Source organism: Ipomoea nil, unplaced genomic scaffold (assembly GCF_001879475.1).
Source record: "Ipomoea nil cultivar Tokyo-kokei standard unplaced genomic scaffold, Asagao_1.1 scaffold2036, whole genome shotgun sequence".
In the NCBI taxonomy this organism is placed as follows: Eukaryota; Viridiplantae; Streptophyta; class Magnoliopsida; order Solanales; family Convolvulaceae; genus Ipomoea; species Ipomoea nil.
The window spans coordinates 4731659-4744977 of record NW_017618464.1 but is presented as its reverse complement, the minus strand read 5'-3'; positions in this window follow the sequence as shown (position 1 = coordinate 4744977).

Genomic DNA, 13319 nt, shown 5'->3' with positions numbered 1-13319 from the left:
ACCTTCAAATTGTAACTTGCAATTTTTCAATAATCCAAATGTTAATTATATATCCTAAAAGACGGACAAACACGCAAGAAAATTTAACTTGAAGTGACGTTCGCCTTTAAATGCTATCTACCAAAATTTAATTTGATGTAAATGAATTAATTGATTAAATAGCCTCGGAAGGCGGCGTGATTGAGTGGATATTGTATTATTTTTGTATCAGAAAGTTACGAATTGTCCGAATCTTCCTAATGCAATATATCTCTCCTATTTGGTTCATGTGTTATTACATAGGAGCGTAGATGAATTTCCCTTGTCATAAACATTTTGATTAAATATTACTTTTTAAACAATTAAATTTTGAAATAAAAAAAAAATAAAAATAAAAGTTATTTGATTTACGATAAAGCCCACAACTGTTACTCAAAAGTGCGTTGTGAGTAAAGCTCACCTTGTGATCCTAGTTGGTAAAGGATCACAAGAAGATAAACCGACCTTGAATTAGTTGCTTAGAGCTGACCGACTCAAATCAAGAAGACTAATAAACAACTCGTCCAAGAAATTGAACTTGGAACCTTGTAGTTATCAATCTAATTATTTGATCAACTTGGTTGGAAATTGCACTCTAAAAATAATAAATTAATTATTTTTTTTTTGTTTGGAATTGTCGAACATCACAAGTCGTGCACGATCTAAGATCGAATTTTGACACCCATAGCATGTGAAAGTGCGACAAACACGTCGCAATGAAAATTTGGTCATTTTCTATGGAAACAATATTTAAGTTGGAACTCTTCTTGAATCTTCAATTTGGCCCGACAAAGTATTTGAAATGATGTAAATTACGTATGGTGACTTCTCAATGGCTCAGCAAAGAGAGTCAATGACAGTGCACACAAGAAAATCTATCCGTTTTGAACATAATTCTCACATTATCGCTGTCGAAGTTCAAACCTTAATTTCTTCTTTCAAATACTGTCTACTGAACTAGTGAATTAAGTCCGTGCGGGGCATTTAAGTTAGAATTCGATGTCACTAAATGGTGCAGAGAAGTTGATAGAGGTAACGTCAATTATTAATACTAAAAACTGCAGAATTTGAATTAATGCCCAGTGGACCATGAGGTTAATAAACTTGAAGCAGCTTGGTAGTTGACTCTATGCCGTGTTTGATGAACTCTTTATGGTAACAAAGAGAATAGAAAAATCTCGAAAGGAGTTGTGAATTAGAGATGATTTTTATATTTGAAGGTAATAAGTTTAATTATTGTCAATAATACATGGTTTTTTTAATTTTGTGTGATTTACGAGTTATTATACAAAAATGCAATTTGTATAGAGAAAAAACACAAGTGGCCAAATTGGATTTGTGACAGGAGAAAGGATTGAGAATAGGATGCAATTAGGGATTAGAATTGTTATAACATTCTTATTGAAAATATCTAATAAAGAATATAATACATATTTAAAAAACTTCTATCAAAATATAAAATATTTGACAAAGAAAAATATTGATAGCGTAACTAGACTTGGGTACTATACGCTATGTAGAATTTAAGATATATGTGAGTATCAATGAGGTAATTATAGAAAAACAGGCCCGGTCTTATTATTTTATAGGACTCGGGGCATGTTACAAAAAAAAAAAAAAAAAAACCAATTCTATGTGCATACAATAATAATAATTATTGTATTATACAATTTGCATATACAATAATAATAATTAAAATATTTCTATGTGCTTTTCTATACGGAAAACAATTAACCGCATCAATATCAAATCAAATAAGCTTACAAATAATTATATTGTTATCATAATAAATAATAAATTAATTATTAATAAAAATTTATAAAATAGAACTTACAAACATGGGCGGAAGTTAAAATCTCTTTGACGGGGGGCGAGAAATCAAAATACTTTAAAACGTAATAAAATATTAATAACAAAAATAGACATTATTAATTGGATAAAATGATTTGAATAGAAAACACATTATAAGTGACACATTTTTTTTTTATATTATTATGATATTTATATATACTATTATTTTAGTTAGATCAATTTCAAGTTTTTTTTTTTTTTTTTTTTTTTTTTTTTTTTTTTTTTACAGTAATTTGAATAGATGATACATAACATAAATTTTTATATTACATTAACTAGATGATTCTTTAAAAAAGAATTACCTTTAAATGTTTTTTTTTAATAACTGAATCAAACAATATATTTCATATAAATTAATTAATTAAGTTTTAAATAATTTGTATAATTCATAACTTATTATAAAAATTTATAAAATATAGTCCATATTTATTAAAGATGCAACAATCAATGGTCAACCCTTTGACCTTTAATATAAGGTCATATTACTTACCATCTAAGTTACACTTGAACTCACAACCTTCCATATGAGAGGCTAATTCGGATGTCATCTGAACACAAGATACTTGGCAAGTTGTATGAATGTTAATTTGCTACAAGTATGATATACGGCAAATTATGCTATGGAACCGTGTCCACCTTACAAGGTGGACACGATTCCAAAACTGTCATAATTATGAATATATAGTTTTATAATTATGAACATATAGTTCTGTAATTATGAATATAAATATTCAATAATTGTGAATATGAAGTTCAAAAATTATGAATATATAACTTTATAATTATGAACATATTGTTCAGTAATTATAAATATAGAGTTCTGTAATTGTGAATATAGAGTTCAATAATTATGAATATAAAGTTTAAAAATTATGAATATATAGCTTTATAATTATGAACATATAGTTCAATAATTATGAATATAAAACTGTGTCCACCTTGCAAGGTGGACACAGTTCCACAGCATAACGATTGATATATATATATATATATATATATATATATATATATATATATATATATATATACACACACACACACACACACACACACACACACACACACAAATAGAGGATGGGTGGGTCTTGGGCTAGGGCCCAACCTGCCCTTGTCCACTGTAGAAAGAGCATTTTATTAATATTATTTACGAGCCTAAGTATTATTCCTCAATACAAGACGAGTTCAGGAGGCTCGATCTACTAGGTCGAGAAGTGTATTAAATAGTTAGGAATCATATCCTTAGAGCATCCTTATCAGTTGGCGATATTAGGGGGAGAATGTAAGAGTGAGTAGGAAAGAGAATTATGTGGGAGGGGAGGGAAAAAAATCAAAACTGATTTTATAAAAAAAAATATATAAAAAATAAGCATGTCATTTCTCTATTGGTTCTCTCTCCTCCATCATTAATTCTTTTTTTTTTAGGCAGAGTAATATCCCAACATTTGCAGAAGCTCCCCACCCCTTCTCTTTCTTGATTCTTTCTCAAACACCATGGCATTTTGGCCTCAAAAGTAGTGAATTCTCCCCCATTTCTCCTCTAATGTAGATGCTCTTATATTAGTTGGAAAAGATCTATATTCATAGCATGTCAAATCTCGCTTTTGTGTGGTTGAACTCTATCTCATAAAAAGTATTGTACGAGGTGCTAATAAAAAAGAAAAGGTGATAAATCAGATTGAATTGGATTGAAAAAAAAAAAAAAAAAGTCTTGTTGTTCAATTATCAATCGACCTGACATGTACTAGAACTCTTTTCAAATTTATTTTTATTTCTCGAAAATTTATCGCTTATTCTCACTTTTATATGTCTGGCTTGTACATCATGGTCCCAAGTTGAAAGGCGTGTTATTTGCCTAGTCTTGTTTTTCATCATTCGAATTTCCCATTTTTATTTAATTTTCTAGATAATACCAATAGCCAATTAAGAATCTGGCTGCATCGACAGAAGGGGTTTTTAGATTGGAAAGTATAAATAAAGCCAGGGGCCATTGAGACAAATTAACCTTGACAAACCATACATAAATGATTGAAAGTGTGATAGGGCTTAGAATGCCAATGTAATGATGATCTACCCTATGATTATATTTTTGTTGCCCACAATCTGTCACTTGAGAACCAATTGAGTTGTCTATATAGATATCTTATGATCCAATTCTCATCAACCTAATATCCTCAATGAGGCGATTCAAGTCTTCGGTCGAAGAGCCACTTTGTCCAACGCTTTGTTTGGCCAAATATGCCATTACACTTGCACGTTTTAAGAACTCATCTTTCTTATCCTCCATTAGATCCCTAATCATCCTCTCAATGCTACCTCTATCATACAAGTCCTTCATGTCTACCCCTACTTTCCAAACCTCCCCCACAAACCTACTGTTGACATGTTGGTCAACAAAAAATGGCCAACAAATCATGGGCACCCCTTCCACTATGGTCTCCAAGTTTGAGTTCCATCCACCATGCGTTAAGAATAATCCGCCAATGGAAGGATGAGCCAGAACCTTCTCTTGAGGAGCCCAGTCCACAATGCACCCCTTTTTCTCTGTCCCTTAGCTTGGACCAACTATCCTCCGGAACATCGTCATCCCTTCTCCCACCCATCATCGAGCCTGGCCTTTGCACCCAAAGAAAATGAGTCCCGCTATTCACCAACCCATGCCACATCTCCATGAGACAATCTCTACTAATGACCGCCATGCTTCCAATGCTAACATACAACATCGCCCTCTCCACCCGCCTATCAAGCCACTCTACGCACCTCTCATCTTCCCTCCATATGCTGTTAGAAGCAGCAAGATGCAGCACATCCCGTGATTTATCTCTCTCGCCCTCCGCAAGCCGGGTCTTAAGATCGGAGTGGAGTGGGCCAACGACATAGACGTTGGGGCAGACCACGTCCCAAATAGGTTCGGAGTTCTCCAAAATTGTACATGAAGTTAGAAAAAGGAGAGGAGATAAGCAATTGGAGAAATGATTTTAGTAAACAACTTCTCCAATTTTTATTTTTTCCACTTCTCAATTTCTCTATTTTTCTGAAAAATTCTCAATTTTTCCAAGTTGGTAAACGACCCCAATACGTTTTCTCTATTTTTCTGAAAAATTCTCAATTTTTCCAAGTTAGTAAACGACCCCAATACTTTTACATCAAAATTCAAAAGTATTAGGGGTCCATTTTTCCAGTTTTCCTTCTCCATTCCTCCAGTTTTTCATTTTTTCTATTTTATTAAATACAATAGCCAGTAGGATTCAATCCATTAACCTTCGGAACATAGTACTGTTCACGCGTGCATTTGCCATTTCTCCATTTGGAGAGATTGGTTTTTAGTTTCTCCAAAATTCTTAAGAGAAGTGGAGAATGGAGATGGAATAAGGATTTGAAAAGAGAATTTTGGTAAACAAGTTTTCCATTTTCCATTCTTCCATCTCTCCAATTCTCTATTTTTCCAGAAAATCCTCCATTTTTTCATTTTGGTAAACGACCCCTTACATTTTCCTCAAAAGTATTATATTTTTCCTTATAAGTAATTAAGAAAAATTTTATTCTTAATTAGTATTACATTTGAGCATATAAGTATGATATTTGCATATTGATTTGACCTGACCCGACACATCTCACGAATAAAGATTCGTGAGATGGTCTCACACAAGTGTTACCCTGAAAAATATATTACATATTTAAAAAACTTCTATCAATTCAAAATATAAAATATTTGACAAATAAAAGATATTGACAGCGTAACTAGACTTGGGTACTATACGCTATGTACAATTTATGGTATGAGTACAAATGAGGTAATTATAGAAAGACAGGCCCATTCTATTATTTTTAGGTACGGGGCATGTAAAAAAAAAAGGGCCAATTATATGTGCATACAATACTAATAATAATTATTATTAGAGTTAATAACTAATTTGGTCCTTCGACTATTGTGAAACTACCATTTAGTCCACGACTATAATTCTTACCAAATTAAGTTCACAACTTTTCAATTTTTGCTTGATTTGGTCCCCCTTCTCTTTCACCGCGAACTGTCTGTCTTCCCTAGGACAATAATGTAAATACACACAGTTCTCTCTCTCTCGCTCCATTGGAATTGATTTTAGGGCGAATAATTACAGCAGTCGGAGCTTCTGAACACTAAAATATGGGGGAGATGACTTAACTCGAGCTCAAAGTTCTGAAGTCATAACCCACTACTTCAAAACTTGCATAGTTGAAAGTGGAAGCCATCTTCTGGTGTCATGTGAATTATAGATATTGCAGCTTCCTCGATGACGTTCATTGAGTAGCCACACGGATCGAAGTCAAAATCACATATCTCATATTCAAGGAGAATGTCTCTAAAGCCTGAAGCTTGGGTCATAACCGCTGCAGAACTCGAATGAGTTTTATAAAATATAGAGGTACTCTTACTGTCTAGACTAGTCATGCACATTTCTCTTCAGGAGTCGCTAAGGAACATTGGGATAGTGATGGAAGACGGTGAGATAGCGGAGATGGTGGAGGTGGACGAGAACAATGATAGGCTGGTGGATCTTGACGAGTTCTGTCAACTCTGCAACAATATCAAATCAAATAAGCTTACAAACAATTAAATTGTTATCATAATAAATAATAAATTAATTACTAATAAAAATTTATAAAATAGAATTTACAAACATGGGTGACCGAAGTTAAAATCTCTTTAATTGTAGGTGAGAAATAAAAAATAAACTTTAAAATGTAATAACATATTAAAGTAAATTTCAATTTTGGTCCTGTGACTATAGGAGACCTGTTACAACTTTCAAAAGTGTTAATTTAGTACATTGACTATGTAATTTTTATCAATTTTTCAAATGTGTTAAGACGGCAAAGCTTCCTCCAGTTCGAAGTCCATGTGGTATTTGGAACGAAGGTTTGAGAAGAAGTACCTTGCCGTCTTATAATTCAGAGAGCGCATTTTTGTGCTCATTCCATTCTTGATCCACTGCATTGTCAACGGTAAGACAGTAATAGCATCAGAGGGACGAGGCCCATAACGCTTGATCAAAGCTTTCCCCAGATAATCAAAACTGAATCAATTTTCTATTGAATTTACCATTATCGGCAATCTTCTTTGGCGAATTTGCAGGGGAGAAAGAAAAGAGATGCAAAATGACTAAAATACTCTCATTATTTTAATTAGGGAAAAGGGTCAAATAGGTCCTCAAATTTTTGCTAAGAAGTCAATTAGCCCCTCCAACTTTTTAAAGGTGCAATTACACCCATGAACAATGCATTTTGATGCAATGAAGCCCAAATACAGATAAATGACCTGCTATCATAGGTCATTAAAAATTCGGCCACTTTTTGACATGTTCGCCGGTCGCCGGTCACTTTTTTGCCGGAAAACATGTCGGAAAGTAGCTGGATTTTTAATGACCTATGATAGCATGTCATTTACCTATATTTGGGCTTCATTGCATCAAAATGCATTGTTCATGGGTGTAATTGCACCTTTAAAAAGTTGGAGGGGCTAATTGACTTCTTAGCAAAAGTTTGAGGGCCTATTTGACGCTTTTCCCTTTTAACTATTAAAATTTTTAGGCGAAATTTGATCGGAGTGATCAAAATTGATAAAAATTGCATAGTCAAGGTACTAAATTAATACTTTTGAAAGTCGTGCACTGCAATTAACAAGGCCCCTATAGTCACAGGACCAAAATTGAAATTTACTAACTCTAAAATATTAATAACAAAATATAAACATAATTAATTGGATAAAACGGTTATAATAGAAAACAAATTATAAATTACACATCTTTTATATTCATATGATATTTGTATATACTTTTTATTTTAGTTAGATCAATTTAAAATTTTTAATGGCATGTTTGGTTCGCGGAATAGGCCTGGAATGGAATAGTATTCCTAGGAATGATCTATTCTCCTTGCAAGGGGAATAGAGATTTCTGGGGGCCCCTTGTATTAGGCTATTCCTAAGTTCTCAAGAATAGCCTAAAATTGTTATTTCTTATTTTATCCCCCAATTAAATTTATTTCCTATTTCACCACCACCACTACGGCCACCACCGCTGCCGCTGCCATCCACTGCCGCTGTCGCCACCACCACCATCACCACATATTTTTATAAGAGTATTTATGTCTTTTAAAATATATTTCATTTCTATTCCTTAAACCAACCAAACATTGTAATATAATTCCTAAAGTCTATTCCTTCCGCGAACCAAACAATAGAATACAATTCATATTCTATTCCTTGCCTATTCTGAATGGAATAGCATTACTATTACATTAAAATTGAACCAAACGTGTTTGTTGACATTGAAATTTTGTTAAGGATTAATATTTTTGAATATTATTAAATTTGAATATATTTTGGATAATATTGATATTATCTAATTTGTTTAATTAGATAATATCAAAAGAGTTTGAACATATCAAAATTCTTCTATCCTACAACTATAAATAGGAGCTTTAATTTCTATGTAAAAATCCTAGGAAAAATCATGTAAACATTTTAAAAAATATTATCCAGAGATTACAAGCCCTTCCATGAAAATCATGTCAAAAGTTGATCTAAACCTCTATTGAAGAACAAGCCATTTGAATGCAGAGGTCCTTCAATGAAGAACAAACATATAAGTTCTTTTCTGAAGATTAAGCCACTTGAATTTCGGAGGCCCTTCAATAGTGGAGTGTTGGTGTTACGTACTGAGATTTAGTACGCAACGGAAGAAACCTTTCGAGCAGACTTCTGGCTCCGATCCGTATTCGAGTTACGGTAACTCCAACGAGAGCACCAATGTTACGTACTGAAATTTAGTACGCAACGGAAGAAACCTTTCGAGCAGACTTCTGGCTCGGATCCGTATTCGAGTTACGGTAACTCCAAAAGAAAAGAATATAATTAATGAAAGAAAATGAAGGAACACTTCAATATAAATGACTAGAATTCTATAATAACAATATATTTCTCTCCTCCCTCCATCTTCATATACAATGGTCTATTTATACTAATCTACTAATACCTATAATAATTAACCTACTAAAATTATACTAACTATACAAGGTAATGATATATTGTGATTTACATAATTTTCCTATACTAATTTAGGCACAATATTTACTCTCCCACTAATTAAGTTGTACCATCCTAATTATCATACTAATTCTAAAAATATAATTAATTCTTCCTAATTAAAATATATAATTACAATTAAGGGCGTATCACTCTCCACCCCTTCAAAAAACACCTTGTCCTCAAGGTGTAGGTAAGGAAATGAGCATATCCATGCCTTGATACTGGTTGATTGATTTGCCAAACATGGACATCATAAACAATATGCTCACTGGATTGCCCTGTAACCGTCCTTGTTGGTGTCATGATTTGGGCCAATTTAGGTATCATTTCTACTGCAGCGTGGATGAAATTTTCCTCCAAAGGCACTAATGATGTGAAAATTGATTCTTGAAACAATTGGGGAGACTTGATATGCACAATTGTAGTTGCTACTTTATCGTTGATTGGTGCTTCAATTTGGGGAGAATCCATTCGAACCGTGTTGTGTTCCCCCATAGTATTTGGTGCAAGATCTACCTCCTCCTCCGTAAAATTTTGAATTTCTTCTTGATTAGTATAGTCCTCATCAACAATTGCATAAGAACTCATGTCAACCACATTATCACCAATCCCTTTTTCGATTATCACTTCCGCATCAATTTCCACATGAAGAGTGGGAGTTTGATGATCTACTTCCCCACAAGTAGCCATGATTAATTTTGCATCAGGAAATTCTATATTCATAGTGCAATACCCTTCATAAATATTTTGTCCATGGAATGCTTGTTTGGCTACAATTGAATCCACAATAGAATCAAACCATACCAAAGCTTGGAAGGTGTGATCATTATCTTTTAAAATATGAATATATTGCACGGTTCCTTTCGTAGAAAAAATTTCATACAATACAAAATCATCGATCGGATACCATACTTGGTGTACAGAAACCAATAAGCACCGGTGAATAATATTTTCCATAATAATAATAATAATAATAAAATATCTTTTTTTTTTTTTTTTTTTTTTTTTCCTTTCTGCCGCTTTTTTTTTCTCAATTTTTTTGACGTGTTTTCTTCTTTTTTTTTTCACTTTTTTTTATATATATATATATATATATATGAAATTTCAAAGGAATGCGGCTAATAAATAAAATAACAATAATAACAAAAAATAAAAGATAAGGAATACTCTCACCAATGGAATCAATGAAAACACCAATTGTTACGTGATGCATCCACAAATCCTCTCAACGAGAGCACCAATGTTACGTACTGAAATTTAGTATGCAACGGAAGAAACCTTTCGAGCAGGCTTCTAGCTCCAATCCGTATTCGAGTTACGGTAACTCCAAAAGTAAAACAATATAATGAAAGAGAATGAATAATTCTTCAATATAAAAGACTGGAATAACAATATATTTCTCTCCTCCCTCCATCTTCATATACAATGGTCTATTTATACTAATCTACTAATACCTATAATAATTAACCTACTAAAATTATACTAACTATACAAGGTAATGATATATTGTGATTTACATAATTTTCCTATACTAATTTAAGCACAATATTTACTCTCCCACTAATTAAGTTGTACCATCCTAATTATCATACTAATTCTAAAAATATAATTAATTCTTCCTAATATATATATATATATACATACATATATATATATATATATATATATATATATATATATATATATATATATATATATATATATATATAAAAGTAAAATCCTCCTACACCATTTTCCCGCCCAAACTTTTCTACTCAATTAATTAAATATTTTATTGATCAAATAATTAATAAATCTTATTTGGTAAGTAAATATTTAATGAAAAATAATTAAAATCTATTAATTAATTATGATAAAAGAATAAAACATAATTGGTAAGAAAATAATGTAATTTATAAGGAAATATTCTATGGTAAATAAATAACGTAATTAAAGATGGAAATAGTTTTGTTATATGTAAAGATGTGTAAGTTTTTTTAATTACATAAAGATGTGTAATTACTAATGCTGAAAATAAAATAAAAACCTCCCTAATTAACTGAAAATAAAGATGAAAACAGAAATTACTTATTAATACTAGAAAAGGAAAATTGAAAAAAGAAATAAAAATTACTAATTGATTGCAAATAAAAAAGATCTCTACCGCCTATAAAATGATCAATACAATCAAACTTGGGCTTGCATTCCCTGCGCACTACCCGAGAGAGATTCAAGAATCATATTCTCTCTCTAAGGTTTTTTCGAGAATGGCGGATCGTTCTGAGTCGCGGAGCAAGAAAAGATGAGATCTGAGATGACCAGGCAATGTTATTCTACATAAACTCTGCAAAATGCATTCTCAAACTCTCATCTTATATTGCTTTTATCTTAATGTCAAATTAGGCTCTGGGGGATGCACACTCTTTTAACGGTCATGTTGAGTTAGTGGCGAAGCTGAAAGGGTTGGAAATATCCCGCAGATCAGCACTACACAGTTTCAGATCGAGTTGAAACTGGTCGTACTCCTTTCATTGGAGTGAGCAACAACATCCATTTATGATAACTAACTCAGAAGAATATAGAGTAGCTGAAGGTTAGAGTTATGATCATCATAATGTGATCTTTTTTTTGTCTGTTTTACTTTTTCCTTTCCGGTTGTATTTCATTCACCCAACTATTGTAAAATTTGGTTTTACTCTTTTACAGAGAAATAACTCTTGCATGTAGTAGGTTTAATAATTTTTTTTTTTCTGTTTTTTTTTTTTCAACTTTTAGAGGCATCCATAATCCTTTGTAAATCAAGGACTTTTGATACTCTCTTAAGCAAGTTAAATTCTCAACAACTTTTACTGCCTTTTGTAAATACACAGATAAATATAATCCAGCTATCCAACTTCCATGCTATTATGGTGAATTGGTTATTATTATTATTATTATTATTATTATTATTATTATTATTATTATAGATGGATTACCGCACCCAACGCCCCAAAGTACTCCATGCCCTAAACAAAATATAAAAGAATTATAGTGGATAATGAACACCTAGAAACTATTATTATAATTAAAAAACAAATAAACAAAAGATATATCACAAATCCTGGAAACATAAACAAATTTGTTTACCGCAACATAAGCAAACCAAAAATAAATAAATAAAAAATTATGCGTATAGCAGCCGTTCATGGAAACATAAACATGAGTAGTCATTACTAAATTTGATTTAATAATATTATACCTTAATTATAAAAATTCTACCTAATAATTTTAGTATTAAATATCATACAATAATTATCATAATTGACAAATTGTATTAGGCAATAAAAATTACTATTATAAATTTTTTAGTAACATGTACACATTTTTTTAATTATTTTGGTTTAATAATATTATTATATCTTATTTATTAAAATTCAAAATAATACTTTTAGTATTATTGAATATTGATTGACTAAAAATTATCTTAATTATTAAAGTATAATTAATAGGTATTTAGCTTTAAAAAGTTTTTAAATATATGAATTATATATATAGTAGCATGGAATCAATTAGCAGGACAATAATATTAGGTAATATAATTAATAATTTACTTTTAAAATTATATTTCCTTTTTAATAATAAATATTTTCTTAAAGTATATACATAGACTATGCTTATCAATATAGAATTAAAAGTATATATATATATATATATATATATATATATATACACACACACACACACACACACACACTTAATGTATAATATTATTGGCACAAAATAAATTATACTTACCTTAATATATAGATTTTTTTTAATATAATTTCCTAATTCTTATTAAAGGTAATTATTATCATAATTTTTCTTCCCTTCTTTTGTGTAATTTTTATGGTCATTTTATGGTAATGTATTTAAATATTAGAAGAGAAAAAATGTTATAACTAATATAATTAATAAAATTATCTTGGTAATTGTCACAATATTTGATAATTATAATTAATATAATTAATGAATTATTTGTGACAATTTCATTACATGTAATTATAATTAATAAAATATGAAATATAATTAAAGAAATAAAATTCTAAAATTAACAAAACATGAATATTTATAATTTTTTAAATATACATACATACACTTTTTAAAATCTAAATATAATTTTTTAAGTATAAATCTATCAACATAAATTATAATTAATGAAATTATATTATAGAATTTTCCTATATACATATTAATAAATATTATGTGTATATACTATTTATTATACAATCATATAAGGATATGCGTCCGATTAGAGTTTATATTTATTCATACAAATTAGAATTTACATCTTTTTATTAATTTCTGAGTACAATTCTCTTAGTTATTAATATTCATATTTTTAGAATGATAATATATATGAAATACAATTTGGAATAAATCAACT